Here is an 18,630-nt window from a genome sequence, read left to right as displayed (position 1 = left end):
TGTATTCATTTATAGACCTGGATCCCGCGTAATAAAAAAAGTTGATTAACAGCAAGCTGAAAATTTGTTAATAGCTTCACGGTGTTTAGTCGGACAAACTTTGATGTACGGGAATACTGGAACCGGGGAAGTTTTAATTGTGGAACAGGTTAAAAACTTGGAACATCAGACTACCGAAAACGTTTCATGTATTTTGTCGGACAGAACTTCCAATTGATTTGTTACCATTTCATTAAACTCTTATGCAAAAATCAGACTGCGTACCAGTCTACTTTTATTCTCTTAATATTTTTACTTAAAAAAAGTGTACTACAATCATCTCGCTAAACTTAATATAACTGTTTTCGAGATAAACCCATTTTAAATCTGCGATATAACATAATTTTTTGCATAATATTGTAGTTAAATCCGAAAAATCAACTTAAAACCATAATAATAATTGTGCCAATTCTCATTTATGTCATTTATATTTTTGGAGATTTTTATGGTTTATAAGTTATTTTTCGAGTTTAGCGAGACGAATGTAGTATATATTTTTTAAGTAATAATATTAAGAGAATAAAAGTTTTGATTCGAAAAGTATATGTAATGTAGAGTTCCCTCAGCGATGTGATATAATATTATTACAGTATAGCTCCCCGTGCATGACAAGCTTATGGAGGTAGCCCATATAGCCTAGGCTATAATATTATTAAAAAAATCACTTAGATGGGACAATGGCTTTAGGAAATTCGAGACATCAAAAATGGCCCATTATTAAGGTGGTGCGTTAATTTCTTGGAGAAATGTAATTATAATTTAATGTAAATAATCTAATATCCAATAATTGTAAATTAATATAAGATGTAATATAAGTTCCTTAAAAAATATATTTTTTATTTCCCACAATACATTCTCCACAGGTATAAATATCGTCTCTAGACGTCCACCGAACGTCCTCCCAGGACGTTAGATGGATGATCGGCAGCAATACATTGGACCAAACTGGGACGTCCTATGAAGGCCCAATTGACGTCCACCGAACGTCCCTTCGGACGTTAGGTGGACCTCCATTGGGCGTTTGGCAACGTGGAATTTGGACCAAAATTGGACGTCCTGTTAAGGTCCAATTCACGTCCCCTAAGACGTCCGATTAAGATCCAATTTACTCCGATTAAGGTCCAATTTACGTCCAATTAAGGTCCCATTTACGTCCGATTAAGGTCCAATTTACGTCCGATTAAAGTCCAATTTACGTCCGATTAAGGTTCAATTTACGTCCGATTAAGGTCCAATTTACGTCCGATTAAGGTTCAATTTACGTCCGATTAAGGTCCAATTTACGTCCGATTAGGGTCCAAGTTACGTCCCCTAGGACGTCCGATTAAGGTCCAATTTACGTCCGATTAAGATCCAATATATGTCCCCTCGGACATTAGATGGACGTCCAATGGACGTTCGGTAGCGCGACATTTGGACCAAAATAGGACGTATAAAGGACGTTCCTCGGACGAAAACGGACGTCCAATGGACGTCCCTAAAGTCCGTGAAGGACGTCCATTGGACGTCCTTGTGCTATTAGGGTAGGTACCTACCTATAATTCTGGTGATTTTTTAAATCCTCTATTGTTAAGAGAATTTACACCTTTAGCCAAAGTTTTACGATTTTCTAACGGAAATTAACAAGTTATTTTAAATACGCACCAATTATCGATGTTGAAAGGAGTTTTTCAAGTTATAAAAATATTTTGTCTGATCAAAGAATATGTTTCCTCGTAAAGAATTTGGAAAAACACATTGTAGTGAATTATAATCGAAGATATATTTATAGTGATATTGTTGTTTTATTTTAAATAGGTAACTATTGGTAGCAGTTTTTGTAAAAACTGTGAATAAATTGCATATATAAAAAATGATTTTATTTGAAAAATAATAAATAAGATTACTAAATAAGACAGAAAATTTGTGGTTTCCCGAAATGCGCATTTTTTGAATTTTTGTGCATATCTTGCGCATATTTCGTAATTTTTTACCGCATATATATGCGAATATTTCATCAAAATTGATCGCATATAAATCCGCTCCCTAGTCATTGTATTCTGTTGGCTGATTCCAATGATTTGAGCCGCCGTACGACACGTTGGGACCAATGGGAGTGAAGATACGTAACTAATACCTATCAAGAGGTTTACTCAAACTTCTTTTCTGTACTTATACCTACCACTCGGTATAAGTACAAAAAAGAAGTTTGTGTAAACCTTTGCACAACTGTGTAAATACTAAAGAAAAATCTAAAATATTAAAAAAAAATAGTGGAATCCGTTAATCTGTTCTCGAAAAAATTAGCTATGAAAATGAGCATAATTTTCTATATCCCTAACTTTTGACGAGCAGTTTAGCTTAAATGGGGAAAAGCGGTAAGCTTAGACCAAACACCAGTAGGAGGCATTCAATTAATTGAGGAAAAAAATTAAATGGATAACAATATTCATTTCAGTTATAGAAAAGGCATTGCCCCGCTAGAATGGTTGAAATCACAAGTAACAATTAATAGTCCTACAAAAAAGACAGGCGCTTGAAAGTGATAAGACCATTGAACAATAAGCCTGCGAACTGCCTTTTAAACACATTCTTAAAAATAATCCATAACACAATTAAAAAAAGGTTTGTTAAGAAATTCTTTTATAGACTTCAGAAATTCAACAACTTCTCCTGATTATGTTTAAAAAACGTACGGAATGCACTAAATGAAAAAAAGAAGAAAAAGATTTATCATACCGTTATACTCTAATATATTCTTACGTTGAATATTTGATGCTTCCCTGTAGAGTATAAAACGGACAGTTGTGTTTTTCCCGTGAGCTGCCTTGTTTAGTCTTCTTTGTCGTTCTATTCGTTAAATCCTATCCTCTCAAGTCACAGCGTCAGAAAGCAGTGGGTATATGCAGTGAACGGGAGGCCTATGTCGAGCAGTGAACGTTGGGGCCCTTTCGCGTTTATCATATGTAGAGAAGTCGCTTGTCAAAAACTGGACGTATGTAATCGTATTCTATTTGTTAAATACTCTCACCTAATATGTCATACCATGTGTGTTAATCCATTTTATTTCTACAATTTTAAAGTGTTATTACATGCCGTCATTTTCATTTGTCTACACCATCTTATTCTGCCAGTTAAATCCCATCATTTCAGACGCTGTACGTCACGATTGAACCAATAGAACCGTAGATACAAGACTAAGGCCCTTTTGACATGATGCTGTAATTGATTTTCATACGTCATTGTCATATATTAGTCAAATCCAGTTATTTTAGGTGCTGTACGCCACGATTGGACCAATAGGAGCGAAGATACGTAAATAAGGCCCTTTTGACATATTGCTGTATTTGATTTTTCTGTGTCATTGTATTCTGTTCATTAAACCCTACCATTTGAGCTGCTGTACGTCACAATTGGACCAATAGGACTAGATATACATAACTAGGGCCCTTTTGACTTGTTGCTGTATTTGATTTTTCTGTGTCATTGTATTTTATTTGTCAAGTCCTATTATTTGAGATGCCGTACGTCACGATTGGTCTTATAGGACCGAAGATACGCGACTAAGGCCCTTTTGACATGAGGTTGTATTTGATTTTTCTCTCATTGTATTCTGTTTGTCAAATCCTATCATTTGAGGTGCTATACATCACGATTGGACCAACAGGACCGAAGATACATAACTAAGGCCCTTTTGACATATTGCTTGTTTGATTTTTCTGTGTCATTGTCTTCTATGATGTCTAAGGCATATCTCTGATATGCCCTATTTTTAAATTGGACTTCGTAAGTCCTAGGTTTTCACCCACAAGCTTTTATTTGACACCTCATTTGTCATTCTACCCGGTATAATGGCGGAGGAGTTATATTGGCGGTCGTACGGACCGACAGAAAGAGTACCCAGCTCAAATATCTCACCTTTAGTACCATCCTTGGATTATAAGCTTTCATTTGACACCTCATTTATTATTATAGCTGGTATAATGATAGAGGAGTTACATTCGCGGTCGGACGGCCCACCGACAGACCGCCTAGGTCAAATATCTCACCTTTAGTACCATCCTTGTATTACCAGCTTACATTTGACACCTTATTTGTCATTCTACCTGGTATAATGACGGAGAAGTTATATTCGCGGTCGTACGGACCGACAGAAAGATTGTCTAGGCCAAATATCTCACTTTTAGTACCATCCTTGGATTATAAGCTTTCATTTGACACCTTATTTATCATTCTACTTGGTATAAAGACGCAGAAGTTATAGTCGCGGTCGTACGGACCGGCGGAAAGACAGCTTAGGTCAAATCGCTCACCTGTAGTACCATCATTGGATTATCAGCTTTCATTTGACACCTCATTTGTCATTCTACTTGGTATAAAGACGCAGAAGTTATAGTCGCGGTCGTACGGACCGGCGGAAAGACAGCCTAGGTCAAATCGCTCACCTGTAGTACTATCATTGGATTATCAGCTTTCATTTGACACCTCATTTGTCATTCTACCTGGTATAACGACGGAGGGGTTATATGCGCGGTCGTACGGACCGACGGAAAGACAGCCTGGGTCAAATATCTCACCTTTAGTACCATCCTTGGAATATAAGCTTTCATTTGACACCTCATTTGTCATTCTACCTGGTATAATGACGGAGAAGTTATATTCGCGGTCGTACGGACCGACAGAAAGATTGCCTAGGCCAAATATCTCACCTTTAGTACCATCCTTGGATTATAAGCTTTCATTTGACACCTCATTTATCATTCTACCTGGTATAATGATTGAGGAGTTATACTCGCGGTCGGACGGACCGACGGATAGACCATGTAGGTCAAATATCTCACCTTTAGTACCATCCTTGGAATATCAGCCTTCATTTGACATCTCATTTCTCATTCTACATGGTATAATGACGGAGGAGTTATATTCCCGGTCGTACGGACCGTCGGAAAGACAGCCTAGGTCAAATATCTCACCTTTATTACCATCCTTGGAATATAAGCTTTCATTTGACACCTCATTTGTCATTCTACCTGGTATAATGATGGAGGAGTTATATTGGCGGTCGGAGGGACCGGCGCACAGATCGCCTAAGTTAAATATCTCACCTTTAGTACCATCCCTGTATTATAAGCTTTCTTTTGACACCTCATTTGTCATTCTACCTGGTATAATGACGGAGGAGTTATATTCGCGGTCGGAGGGACCGACGGAAAGACAGCCTAGGTCAAATATCTCACCTTTAGTACCATCCTAGGATTATCAGCTTTCATTTGACACCTCATTTGTCATTCTACCTGGTATAATGACGGATAAGTTATATTCGCGGTCGGAGGGACCGAGTCACAGACCGCCTAAGTCAAATATCTCACCTTTAGTACCATCCTTGTATTATAAGCTTTCTTTTGACACCTCATTTGTCATTCTACCTGGTATAATGACGGAGGAGTTATATTTGCGGTCGGAGGGACCGACGGAAAGACAGCCTAGGTCAAATATCTCACCGTTAGTACCATCCTTGGATTATATGCTTTCATTTGACACCTCATTTGTCATTCTACCTGGTATAATGATGGAGGAGTTATATTCGCGGTCGTAAAGACCGACGGACAGACCGCCAAGGTCAAATATCTCACCTTTAGTACCATCCTTGGATTATCAGCTTTCATTTGATACCTCATTTGTCATTCTAGCTGGTATATTGACGGAGGAGTTGTGGTTACAGACAGACGGACAGACGGACGTGGATAATACAAAGTTTTCACATTTTTTCAAAATTGGGTGAAAACAATAAAACATGATGCCAGACTGATTTCTTTATGAAAATAATATATACATTCTCAAATTGTCTATTTTTCGTTGTGAATAATATTGTATTCAACAGTGATGCCAAATTTCTGATGCCAAAATGATTGATAATGAAAGTGGGATATACGTTTTCATGTATATAACGGCAGCGACAAAACGGTAAAACACTGAACTAAATGTATATAATATTTTCACTGTACGATCATTTTGGACTCAAACATTTTATGGAATAAACTTATATAACTTAGTAAGAGGTAAACAAGGAAAGCTGATATATTAAAGTAACATCAAGGAATCAAATCTCTAACTACCGAGCTGATTAGACTTCTGGTAGCAAGTACAGGAATAAAGTTATTAAGGTAGTGTAAAGTGGCATCGATATACAGATGCCACTTTGCAAGACGATGCCAAATCGATGGTAAATGCATAATGTATCGATGCCAAATTGATAGTAGGATGTATATATATATATATATATATATATATATATATATATATATATATATATATATATATATATATATATATATATATGTATATATTTATTTTTTTGAAATAGAAAAATTAATATTGTATATTGTAGATATGTATAGAAAAAAAAATGTAATTGTGTTTTTCACGCCCAGGGCCTACATGGCCTGTTGAGCAAAATAAATAAATAATTTTACCGTATCAGTATTCAAGAGGTTCAGAGTTCGTATTGTTTATTCTTTTGTTTCAGTTGCCGAGAACTCAAGAGGAATGGAAAGACGCTAGTGAAAAGTTTGCCTCTAAGTGGACTTTTCCTCATGCACTTGGTGCAATTGACGGTAAACATGTGAGAATAGTTAAACCTGAGCAAAGCGGTTCTGACTATTATAACTACAAAAACTTTTTCGGTGTGGTATTGTTCGCTGTAGTCGATGCCAATTATGAAATCATGTACGTTCACACTGGTACTAATGGACGAGTGGCGGATCTCACAGTTTTCCGGCAAAACAAGTTCTACGAGCTGATGACTAAAGGAAAATTGAATCTTCCCCCTCCCACCACGCTACCTAGTTCAACGAAAGCTACCCCCTTTGTGTTCTTAGGGGACTCTTCATTTGCTATCTCGACAAAGATAATGAAACCATATCCTCATAATCTGGCTACTTATGAACAGAAAGTATTCAACTACAGGCTTTCCCGAGCTAGAAGAGTGGTAGAGAATGTGTTCGGGATTTTGGCATCTCGATTCAGATTTTACCACACCGCTTTGAACGTGTCACTGGATAGTGTCGACGCTATTGTGCTAGCAAGTTGTGTTCTTCACAGTTTCTTTGTACGGAATAGTGGTCGCTATATCAATCAGCAAAGTTTGATTCGTGGAAGTATTGAAGAAGGGTATACAGTGCCTGGAGAATCGTCAGGTAATGAACTGACGCCATTACAAGGACGTAATCAGCCATGGGGCGCCAGTGCACGTGAAGTACGAGAGACATTTAAAAACTACTTTCTACAAGAAAGAAGCGTTGACTTTCAGCAGCGTATGGTTGAAGCACACGTTGGGTAATGGATATTACAATCATTAAATATTACATTCCCATTATATACATTGCGCTGGAATAAGTGTTACGGGCTGGAATAAGGCTCCAACATAGGGGGTGAGGGTAGGTACTCTTAAGACGCACACACAATCAGCGATCGAACTTCCCTAACAACACTACATCAACCCCTCAAAACTTTACTTTTCTTGCTTTATTTATAGTTTTCTTGCTAAGCCATCTCGTTACTTCTGACCGGCTACCGACTTTTCTCCACCGCCTTTTGTCTTTTTAACCCCCACCCTTCTCCCATCGGTTGACGTCAGGAATGGTAGACTCATGTCTCGAAGAATTCTTAGATCGGGTGTGGTTACGCGTCCGACGGTCGTGACTTCGTGTGTGGACGTATTCCCGTAGAATGTCTTCCGCGGCAACTAAGGGATTGTAGCACTAATAGATGGGGAAGAAAATAGAGGTGTCGCTCCATTGGGATTGATATGCTTGCGACCCCACCCTTCTTTTCACCATTGTCATATACGAAGAGGTAAGCAATGTTGGTGGCCTATCGTTAGGACTCCCAGATGTACGTACCGATAGATCAACGGTATTCCGGGCCAGCAGTCACTGTCAAGCTGAACAACCATCCGTCAGTCTCGGCCCAGTTGAACTTCTGAATATTGGCGCGCTAAATACAATTGACAATAGTCAGTTTTGGATGTTATAAAACTGTTATAAAAATTCGTCAAGTGTATATATATATATATATATATGCAAAAAGAATAAAGCTTCTAGCAAAGCTTGCTATTGCTTTTATGAATTAGAACGCCATAATACATGGCATTGGAGCACATATTCGTCAAAACTTCCGTGATTTAACTGGTACCAATAGACTGATATATCGATATTTCAAGGTCTCCCTCTCATCAGTCAGTCGAGCTGGTACTACAAATTAAATCACGGAAGTTTCTCTGAACGTCTCCAAAAATTTCGCCACTCTAGTGGCAGCTTACAGAGGCGCCATCTCTTTTGATGGCAGGGAACGAAGACGATTTAATAATACCGTCTCCTATCCTCTGAGCTATCGGAATGTGCAAAAAGAATAAAGCTTCTAGCAAAGCTTGCTATTGCTTTTATGAATTAGAACGCCATAATACATGGCATTGGAGCACATATTCGTCAAAACTTCCGTGATTTAACTGGTACCAATAGACTGATATATCGATATTTCAAGGTCTCCCTCTCATCAGTCAGTCGAGCTGGTACTACAAATTAAATCACGGAAGTTTCTCTGAACGTCTCCAAAAATTTCGCCACTCTAGTGGCAGCTTACAGAGGCGCCATCTCTTTTGATGGCAGGGAACGAAGACGATTTAATAATACCGTCTCCTATCCTCTGAGCTATCGGAATGTGCAAAAAGAATAAAGCTTCTAGCAAAGCTTGCTATTGCTTTTATGAATTAGAACGCCATAATACATGGCATTGGAGCACATATTCGTCAAAACTTCCGTGATTTAACTGGTACCAATAGACTGATATATCGATATTTCAAGGTCTCCCTCTCATCAGTCAGTCGAGCTGGTACTACAAATTAAATCACGGAAGTTTCTCTGAACGTCTCCAAAAATTTCGCCACTCTAGTGGCAGCTTACAGAGGCGCCATCTCTTTTGATGGCAGGGAACGAAGACGATTTAATAATACCGTCTCCTATCCTCTGAGCTATCGGAATGTGCAAAAAGAATAAAGCTTCTAGCAAAGCTTGCTATTGCTTTTATGAATTAGAACGCCATAATACATGGCATTGGAGTACGAATTGGAGTTTTGACGAATATGTGCTCCAATGCCATGTATTATGGCGTTCTAATTCATAAAAGCAATAGCAAGCTTTGCTAGAAGCTTTATTCTTTTTGCACATTCCGATAGCTCAGAGGATAGGAGACGGTATTATTAAATCGTCTTCGTTCCCTGCCATCAAAAGAGATGGCGCCTCTGTAAGCTGCCACTAGAGTGGCGAAATTTTTGGAGACGTTCAGAGAAACTTCCGTGATTTAATTTGTAGTACCAGCTCGACTGACTGATGAGAGGGAGACCTTGAAATATCGATATATCAGTCTATTGGTACCAGTTAAATCACGGAAGTTTTGACGAATATGTGCTCCAATGCCATGTATTATGGCGTTCTAATTCATAAAAGCAATAGCAAGCTTTGCTAGAAGCTTTATTCTTTTTGCACATTCCGATAGCTCAGAGGATAGGAGACGGTATTATTAAATCGTCTTCGTTCCCTGCCATCAAAAGAGATGGCGCCTCTGTAAGCTGCCACTAGAGTGGCGAAATTTTTGGAGACGTTCAGAGAAACTTCCGTGATTTAATTTGTAGTACCAGCTCGACTGACTGATGAGAGGGAGACCTTGAAATATCGATATATCAGTCTATTGGTACCAGTTAAATCACGGAAGTTTTGACGAATATGTGCTCCAATGCCATGTATTATGGCGTTCTAATTCATAAAAGCAATAGCAAGCTTTGCTAGAAGCTTTATTCTTTTTGCACATTCCGATAGCTCAGAGGATAGGAGACGGTATTATTAAATCGTCTTCGTTCCCTGCCATCAAAAGAGATGGCGCCTCTGTAAGCTGCCACTAGAGTGGCGAAATTTTTGGAGACGTTCAGAGAAACTTCCGTGATTTAATTTGTAGTACCAGCTCGACTGACTGATGAGAGGGAGACCTTGAAATATCGATATATCAGTCTATTGGTACCAGTTAAATCACGGAAGTTTTGACGAATATGTGCTCCAATGCCATGTATTATGGCGTTCTAATTCATATATATATATATATATATATATATATATATATATATATATATATATATATATATATATATATATATTAATTATATATTATATATTAAAATTAATAAAGTTTTTATTCTATCTTTGATTGATAAATTTATACACAATAGTATATATTTTTCCATTGTATTAGTTTAAACCTTTTTTAAATAGCCACTTTTAAATAGTTCACTTGCCATTGCTGTAAATAATGTGTTATATAAAAGTTAATGTATGTAATAAGTATTATTATTGATATTTTGGAATACTTATCCAATTTTAAAAATATTTTTTATTGTAGAAAGAACAATGCCAAGACCCTCCACCTTCAAAAGTCTGGATAGCCTGTCAAACTTTCTTCCTTCTACAAGTTTCTACATACATTAACTTTTATATAACACATTATTTACAGCAATGGCAAGTGAACTATTTAAAAGTGGCTATTTAAAAAAGGTTTAAACTAATACAATGGAAAAATATATACTATTGTGTATAAATTTATCAATCAAAGATAGAATAAAAACTTTATTAATTTTAATATAATGCGGGCACATAAATTTGATACACCCTGTATATTGATTTGTAACTATTTATTATAAGTAGTTTTTAAGAAGTGGGTTATCTTTAATGAGTTTTTTCCCTGAAAAATAAAAGACATCAAGAAAGAAAGTGATATGAATAGACAATAATTGTTCAGGGTATTTGGAGATTATAACGGCGCTTTGTTATGCACGAGGCCAAAAGCCACAGGTAATGATATCTTTAGTAAATAATGTAAAAGTAAGTTTGGAATTTTAATCTCTTTTTGTTTAACCCCGAGTAAATTTTGTGGAATTTCCCGAAAGTAATTATTAAGATGGTAGGAATATTTTTGAAAGTATGTGTGGGTTTTTCGAATGAAAAAAGAATGAGGAAGAAGAAATGTCTCTGATTGGTTTGGCAATTTGGAATGGGAAGGAGAGAAGGTTGAATTTTCAGATAGTTTTGGAAAGAGGAATTATTATGTGACCGGCAGCGCGGAAGAGCAGTCAAAGTTTTCGTGGATAGTTAAAAAGCAAGTACCAGTGGTTGTTTGATAGTGAAGAGTGGAGCTGAAAAATGGAACGAGAGACAGATCAAATTGAGAAGAAATACCTCTTTGATTCTGTATTATTGTGAGAAGGAGAGGAGAGAATTTTGGAGTTGTTTGAATTGAGTACTGGTTAAAAGAGGCCTGGCTCGTTGTTTTTTGGAGAATTAGTGCTGGTATGCTGCTGGATTGAAGCTTGAGAACGGAGAGGGCTTTGATGGGTAGCCTAACATAGTCAACAAGGGAGAGCTGTTTGGGTCAAGAGGAGACATTATTGAGAGTGAAGCAAAAGGTCAGTCAATTTGTGTGAAAGATTTTTTTAGTTCGGAAACTAAAATTTTGAGCAAAAGCATATGAATTAAGATTCCAATATTTCAAAAATTAAATAGGAAGTATAAGTAATTTTGCGAATACCTAAATTTGTTTGTTTAGCTTGTTTTATCAAAGTTATCGGGAACAAACCGATAAATTTTTATTTGAACTAGGAAAATTTAAGTGGATGGAAATTTCATTCGGACAGCTATGTCCACAGGTTTTAATTGATCGATTTAGAGTATTGATTTTGATAATAAAAGATATTGCTATATGCTTATTTATGTATTTCTATTTATTTCCCTTTCCTATTTTTCTCCCGATAAGAATCAACTAAGAGATACTGAAACCACGAGAGAAGATAAGTATAACATAAGATAATTTAGATATTTTTTTGTATTATAAAAAGGCACCCTGAGATTTTTTCTTATTTTTTTTTGTATGATTTGCGACAATTAGATAATTAATTAAATAATTAATTAGAGTAATCAAATAAAGACTAATTGATATCAAAGTATGTAATAAAAAGTAGACCATAACAACATGGTTGTGAATTTGAAGGGATAGGAAACGGAAAAGCAGGTGAAGGAAAATTGATTTGCCCGTCGGAAAAGGTTGATATGTTTAAAATTTATTAAATATTTTATTTGAGTTATTTTTATCTAGGTACAATTTTTACATGTTTGTTTTAATTTTGATTGATTTGAATTTTGAAAAATTTTAAAATTTGTGCGACAAATTGATTATATTTGGGGAGAGAAAAATTTTCGTCTCTACTGCATACACGCGGGGATAAATTTTAACTACATGCCGATCACCAGAAGCAAAAGCAAAGAAAACAAAAAACAAGAGGAACATTTAGAACAAGAAGAACATTTGGAACAAGAAGAACATATAGAACAAGAAGACATTTTCGAAACAACAATCATGGCAACAGAAAAACAGGAATTATCAGGAATAGATAAATTATTACAACTGATGCAACTCCATTCACAAAAAATGGAAGAAATTCAAAGGGAAACACAACGAAAAATCGATGAAACACAACAAAAAATGGGTCAAAAAATGGATGAATCACAACAAAAAAGGATCAAAAAATGGATGAAGCAAAACAAAACGAGTAATGCAAGAAAATTAGGAGGAAACAAAACAAGCAATAAAAGAGCAATAAGAAAATAGAGGAACGCATAGAAAAGTATGAAAAGGAAATAAAAGGTTGTTTGACAACAATGAAAAATGAGATAGAACAACAAGAAATGAAAATTAAAGATCACATGAATGAACAAGAAATGAGAATGAAAGATCATATGAAAGAACAAGAAATGAAAATTCAAAATAAAATGAAGGAATTAACCAATTGCCAGAAAAAGGAACTAGAAAATTTGTAAAATAAGTTGGAAAATGCTATTCAAGTAGACAGAGAAGAAGTGGAAAAAAGAATAACAGAAAGTGAGAAACTAATTGATGATATCAGAAAACAACGAGAGACGGGAGACAGGAGAAAAATACTCATCCAAAGTCCGGGTGATATTAAAATACAGTTTGGCGGGGACGTAAAAAAATTACACCCAGTAATTTTCATAAATAATTTAAAAAAGAAAGTACGATACATCGGTAACTTCGAAACAGCCAAAGAAACGATAAGGAACCATCTTAAAGATGAAGCGAGTTTATGGTTTGATAGCAAAGAAGAATTGGACAATTGGCATAAATTCGAACAAAAGTTCCTGAGTTATTTCTGGGGAAAAATACAACAGATAGAAATAAACAAGGAGTTGCAAAATGGGAGGTACCATGATAGAATGGGTATTTCAGAACAAACATACGCACTACAATTATACAACAATGCAAAACGCCTACACTACAATTATTCGTCCAAACAGCTAGTAGAACTGATAGCCAGACATTTTGAAGATACCTTAGAAGATCACATAACTTTACAAAACTACAAAGATATCGACAGTTTGTGCCATTTCTTGCAAATACGAGAAGCAAAAATGAGAGAAAGAAATATAAGAAGATCGCAAGAAAATTATAGACAACGCGAAAATCAAGACTATAGAGATAGAGGACAAAACTTTAGGAGAGATTATACAAGAAGAGATAGGAGGGAAAACGAAAATAGAGACAACGGAAGAGGAAACTATGAACAAAGAAATCAGCAATGGAACGAAGACAGATATCGAGAAAACCAGAATAGAAATAACACCAGCACATATCAAGAAGACAGAAATGATAATAGAAGGAATGAACAGGAAAATCGTGGAAACCGATACGGGTCCGACAGACCAAGAGAAAATAGAAGAGCGGTAAACAATACGCAAATAGGTGAATATGAAGATGAGAGAAAAGCGACGGAAGAAGAAGCGAAGAAGAACAGCAAGCGTATTTTCACGAAGGCGCTCACTAGACACAAAAGAACAAACAGGAATTTTTTGTCACCCGAAGGAATTTATTAAATTAGCAGGAAATAATGATAAAAGAAGTGGAGTAAATTTAAAATTTGTAGATGGTTTTATTAATGAGAAACCGATTAAAATTATGATTGATACTGGTTCGGAAATTACATTGATTAACAGGAAATTAATAGAAGAGGTTGATTTAACGAATTTAATTTACAAAATTCTCAGGGTAAATTTAGTGGGCGCAAATAAACGGACTTTGGCAACTATAAATGAAGGAATACGAATAAGGGTACGATTGGGTAAGAAATTTTATGCACTACAATGTGTTATAATGCCGAACATGATGTATGATATGATCGTAGGAGTGGATGAATTTTCAGAAAAACATGTAGTGATCGATTTCAAAAATAACACGATGAAAATAACAGAGGAAAAAGAAGAAGAACAGGACATTCTGGAAATGGAATGGATAAGGAACATGAGAAACGGAAAAAGTATGACTTAGACAAAAAACAAACGGTGAAAATGAATTTGGCGATGAAGCAAGGACAGAAAAGAAATAGGAGAAAGCAGCATAAGATAGTTAAAGAAAATGAAGCCTGGGATTCCTCAAAAGAAGAGATGAGCCCAAAAGAAGAAAAAGAAGAAGAAAGATTGACAAAAGAAAATGAAGTATGGGATTCCTCAAAAGAAGAGATGAGCCCAGAAGAAGAAAGAAAAAATAAGATTACCAAAAGATGATAAAACTTGGGATTCCTCAAAAGAAGAGATCAGCCCAGAAGAAGAAGAGATCAGATTAACAAAAGAAGGCGGAAAAGATACAATTGAAACTGTGATATTTGAAGAAGAAATATGCGAAATGGAGGAGGCAGAATACACAATAAACATGTGTAAAGAATCGGAGAAAAAAGAAAGAAAATTGATATGTGGAGAAGAAAAGGAGAAAGAGCTGCGTGTAATATTGAGGGAACATGAACATTTAATAAATGAAGGAAACAGTAGCCGAAAGGTATGAACATTCATTTGAGGTTAAAGACTTAGGAAATTTTCGATCGAAAACTTACCCTATCCCATATAAGTACCGACAGGAAGTGAAAGGAGAAATCAATAAAATGTTAGAGGATCAAATCATAGAGAGATGTGACTCGCCGTATATCAACCGAATCGTGATTGTAAAAAAAACAGTGGAGAATTGAGGCTATGTTTGGATGCCCGGAATATAAATCAACACACGGTATCTCAATATGAATCACCTCTCAACACCGAGGCTATTTTTGGGAGAATTACGGGATCACATATTTTTCTAAAATTGATTTAAAACACAGTTTTTGGTTGATACCGTTAGCAGAAAAATGTAGAAACTACACCGCTTTTTCAATCGATGGTATTGTGTACCGATTTAAAGTAGTGCCCTTTGGGTTACAAAGTGCTTGTGCAGCACTGGTAAGAGCTCTCCATACAATATTAAACAAATATGAAGATTTCACAGTACACTACATCGACGACTTACTAATTTTTTCACCAGATACATTGAGTCGTTTGAAACACATAAAAATTATCTTGGAAGAGTTGGACAAGGCCGGATTAAAATTGAATATTGAAAAATGTCAATTTTTTCAAAAAGAAGTGGCATATTTGGGTTTTAAATTGGAAACAAAAACAGTTAGTTTAGCCGAGGACCGGGTGAAACTCATAGATGAATACCCAAGGCCAACGAATTTGAAAACGTTGAGAGGTTTTCTCGGGACAATTAACTATTTCAAAAAACTAATTCCTGATTTGAGCCAGAAGGAGATTCCATTGATAAAATTACTGAAGAAAGGTGTTAAATGGAATTGGAAAGAAGAACAAGAGAAGGCTTTCCAAATATTAAAAGAAGAATTCTCGAAAGGAACGAAAGTATACCATCCCATTTACAATTTACCTTTCAAGTGAAATTTAATAAAAAAATTTCTTCTTGGTAAAAGGTATATTAGTTTAAAAGCCCTAAAGGGCTACAAACATATGAAAAAAACGTTTTCGCTCTGTAACAAGAGCATCATCAGTGTTACCTAAAATAAGTACGAGTATAACCACATTAATTAAAGCAAATGTTAAAGTTAAAATGATGACCAAGCTAAAAGGACAGTTTGGTTATACTTACAAGAACATGGTGAGCCAACCAAAAAATACAAAGGTCAAAGTCATTCAAAAAACAGACAAAAGTCTTATATAAAAGATAACATCGCAAAATCCAAAGGATGGATAAAATTCCTAAGGATAAGGCCATATGGCAACATATGACTCCCACACGTTGTAAGTGGGTCAAAAGGTAACTAGGTCATTCTGTTATGAGAGGTGGCAGGCAACTAATAGATGAGACTTCAAAAGCGAATCTGTCTGATGTCAGGACGACAATTGTCAATGATTGAAGTTTTATGAAATTTTGGTTACGCAGCTACTAAATTTAAAGTTATTTATGGTACAAGCAATGATAACAGCTAACATCAGTGTGTTGGAATTATAAAATTACAAGAACTTATTGCGAATAAATTATCTAAGATTTATAAAATAATGGGCTAATTTGAAATTCCAAAATCATCAATTAGGTGTTTATAAATTGATGAAGTGAAGATAGGCAAACCAAAATACAGGTAGCGTGTTTTACGGTTTGTGTTAAAATTAGATAATTAATATGTATTTGTGAACCAACACAAATGATGGTTGATAAAAAGGCTGCATGAAGATGAGTCAAGTGAATAGGGGTTGAGATATCAAATGCCGAGGAATATTGTAAATGCAGAAAAACTTTTTAAAGTTAGTAGGATATGGATGGATTCATCAACACCAATTTAGATGACTGAAAAGATTGTTTGAAAGCTTGAAGGGCAAAGAAAAATTAATAAAATTGGATAAAAGTATCTAAGCTATGTCTAAAGTGAGGTCAGATGAAGTTAGGTGTTGAGTAAAATTATTGAGTAAATTGAGAAATTTTTTTTATAAAAATGTGTTTAGTTTAATTAAATTAAAAGGTAAAACAGAATGAAAGAACGGTTGATAGATAAATGAAGTTGTGGATAAAAAATTTTTGATATCACAATTATGACAGTTAATGATAATAATTGTTGAGAGACTGGGAACTCGAGAGACCCAACGACGAAACAAATCTGATGATGTGAGTAGAAGGTGGGCTGATAGAATAACTTGATGTGAGAAATTTGATTGAAATATTGTGTGTATTGTATGTAGTTATTCTATCAGCCCACCATCTACCCACATCAGATTTGTTTGGTCGTTGGGTTTCTCGAGTTCCCAGTCTCTCAACAAGTGTCTCTCTCAGTCTCCCAGAAGTGTTAATTTGTTTTATTTCCCGGGTGACAAAAACACACGAAAGAAAATACAGTGTGACTGAATTAGAGTTTGCTAGCGTACTTTTTTGTGTAAACAAGTTAAGGTTTTATCTATTGGGAGCAAAATTCACCATTGAAACAGATCATGCAGCTTTAGTGCATATCATGAAAAATCGATTGGTTAACAATCGTATACATCGAGGCATTTTGTTACTACAGGAGTATGATTTTGAGTTTCGATATATAAAAGGATTGTTCTTTCTACAATAAAAAATATTTTTAAAATTGGATAAGTATTCCAAAATATCAATAATAATACTTATTAAATACATTAACTTTTATATAACACATTATTTGCAGCAATGGCAAGTGAACACATGCTACCTATTTAAAAAAAGGTTTAAAGTAATACAATGAAAAAATATATACCTACCCTTTGAATCATAGTCATAACTGGACTGTATACCAGTAATTTGCGGGCCTATTATTTCCTGTAGAGCCTCATCAGTGTTTGTAAAAACAGGATTTTGTGATGGACCTCCGCGAGTTCCACTTGCATATTTCTTTATTTCGCAAATTTTTGTTTCGTTCTTTTTAGATTCTCGTACTTATTTTTAAATACTTTTACGTCCCGCGTCGTTTCCCCACTGACGAAATTAAATTCTTTAGTGAGTTTCATCCACACCTCCCACTTCATTTTGTTATTAGTGGTGTCAGTTTTTTTACAGTCAAGTACGTCCTTATATTTAAGCACTAAATCTATTGGTAACGCTTTTCGCCATTTTAACACAATCACAAACAACAAAATAAACAATACCACGCACTTGAACCACGCTGAAATTAAATAAATTTAATTTAAACTTTTAAATTTCACGTCACCCTTTACCAACATACGAGGGTTTAGGATCACACAAATGTAACTACATTTTTAATATTATCGGTATTTTTGTGTACAGACAGACATATCAAACTTCAACCTATTTAAGATTGAAATGAACGTACATCCACCTCTTTAGTTATGATTTGCAAATGCACATCTTCATATAATGTTCAACCCCGATATGTCTGTACACAGAAATAAAGAAAATAAAATGTAGTTACGTTTGTGTGATCATAAGCTGGTTACTAAGCTAGTTGTACATGCTATGGCATGCTGGACGAGCCATACAGTCTGTAGTCACTACCCCGATCTATGAGCGGGAACACAATATGCATAAATACTCATACGCTCATGATTCGCACCTGGCGACTCATGAGGGCCTTCACATTTCACTGTTCTTCAACTGGTCTTAAGTGAAATGTTCTTTGATCTATCCTATCAGCCTCCCTTGGCTAACTCTTGCTTTCGTCCG

Source organism: Diabrotica virgifera, chromosome 9 (genome assembly GCF_917563875.1).
Source record: "Diabrotica virgifera virgifera chromosome 9, PGI_DIABVI_V3a".
Classification (NCBI taxonomy): Eukaryota; Metazoa; Arthropoda; class Insecta; order Coleoptera; family Chrysomelidae; genus Diabrotica; species Diabrotica virgifera.
This window is presented reverse-complemented; position numbering follows the sequence as displayed.